Raw genomic sequence first — 2,164 nt, 5'->3', positions numbered from 1 at the left:
AATTGTCTTCGAACGGTAAAAATCCCTTACCGTTCTCCATACTTAATATACTATAATGGAGCCAATTTGACTCAAAACACTCATTAAAGTATTTAATTTTCCAATTTAATAAAGATGCTTCTTAGTGAAATTCATTGATATTAATGTTATTTAAATATCGAAAAATTAACGTTTCTGGCGGAACAGCAGAGACAATTCTACTAAATATAACGAAAACCATTAAGTGATCAGGAAGCGTTACGGTTGTAACCTTTTCAACAGTTGATGGATTACTTACTAATTCAAGATCAATCAATGTGCTACCTTAGAGGATAGATTATGCGGGTCACTCTGTAATTGGGCGCAAGCCTGTTGAGGGGTTAGAACAAGAGATGGATAATAAATAAATAAATAATAAACAGTCTTTGGTGCTGCTAAAAGGAATAGAACAAATAAATTATATTCAGGTGACTTGCCATTAAAAATCTTAATGTTGTAATCACCTACTAAGATTAGCTCATCTGATTTATCCATGACACTCCATGATACATCGTCCAGCTCTGACAACGCCGAGCATAGTACATAGGGTGGCTTGTAAACCACACCAAAAGATATAGTGTTATTTTAAATGAAACCCATCCCTGCTCCATAATACTCCATCATGCAAGATATTAAGTACTTTGAAAAATAAATTGTTTTTAATGCAGATAGCAAAGCCAAAGCCTCTCGGATTCAACCGATCCTTTCTTACCAATTTATATCCAGGAATATATAGAACACTAGATTCTATTTAGCCAACTTATATCTACGACACCAAAATTGTTACGCAAGGTATACTCTTTTAGATTATCAATGTTTTTTAATGATGACCTAGAATTAAAAGAGATAAGTACTAATAAGTTGCTACATAAGGTAGTATCAATTTAATTATATTCAGATAACATACCTAAAGTGCCAACTCAAGTTCTAGATAATGCATGGTAAAGCGACCTCGCTAGTTGTAATCATTTAATGTCTTGATAAGAAAAGAATCAAAACAATATCTGTAAAGATAAGTATGTACAATTATGAAATATATTTCCATCCACAGCCCATACACTTAATTTTGTTATTGAATAAAGAATCTGAATTATTAACGAGCTCCTAGCTAGTTTATAATTTTGTTGTGTCTGTCCGTCCGTCCGTTAGCACGATAACTCATAAACGAATGGACCGATTACGTTGAAATTTTGCAGGTGGATTCTTTATCAAATTTGTAGATCGGAGTTCGTGAATTGGCAATGTAGCCCAAAAAATAAAGTAGGCCCTTTTGACATCTCCGTTAGTTATGAACCGAATTGCATGAAATTCAATATGCGCATACCTTTAGCCATATAAAACACAATTCCAAAAGTTGAACCTAATCGATCAGCATTCACAGTGCCCTTTGCGCATCTCGACCATTTACAGCCCGAATTGCAAACTTTATTTATGAAGGATTTTTAAATGAAATTTTGATGCATAGCCACTTGGAATAAAAGTAAATTTAACGCCAGTTTCAAAATTTGGTTTTGCGCATGCGCAGTGCCAACTTCCTTATTTATGGAGGCAATTAAATAAAATTTGATACATAGGCACTTGCAATAAAACCAAATTTTACGCCAGTTTCAAAATTTCGTTTTGCGCATGCGCAGTGCCAACTTTCTGATTTATAGGGGGATTTAAATGAAATTTGGTACATAACCACTTGGAATAAAAGAAAATTTAACATCAGTTTCAAAATTTGGTTTTGCGCATGCGCAGCTTATTTATGGAGGCATTCAAATGAAATTTCATACAAATACACTTTAAATAAAAGCAAAACTAACATCAGGTTTAAAATTTGGTTTTGCACATGCTATAGCCATACCCAGGAGCTCGTTTGCTATATTTGTTTAATTTATTATTCAATGCTTATAGTCTTCACATACCTGCTTGTATATCCGATATTCCATGAGCGCTGATTAAAAGCCCGCTTCGCTTCAGCAACTCCTTTTTTGAGAATACTTCAGCTCGTTTTCCTTAAGTAACAAATTTAACGATTATAGAATGTTTCATGAAGTTTTTTAAAGCGGTGGGAACGTTCAATGTGAGCTTACCGTGCATGCAACTCCAAGCTTATTTGATAAACAGTAGAATTCCTAGCCCTTTACTTTTCAATATGTAT

Source organism: Photinus pyralis, unplaced genomic scaffold (assembly GCF_008802855.1).
Source record: "Photinus pyralis isolate 1611_PpyrPB1 unplaced genomic scaffold, Ppyr1.3 Ppyr1.4_LG7, whole genome shotgun sequence".
In the NCBI taxonomy this organism is placed as follows: Eukaryota; Metazoa; Arthropoda; class Insecta; order Coleoptera; family Lampyridae; genus Photinus; species Photinus pyralis.
This window is presented reverse-complemented; position numbering follows the sequence as displayed.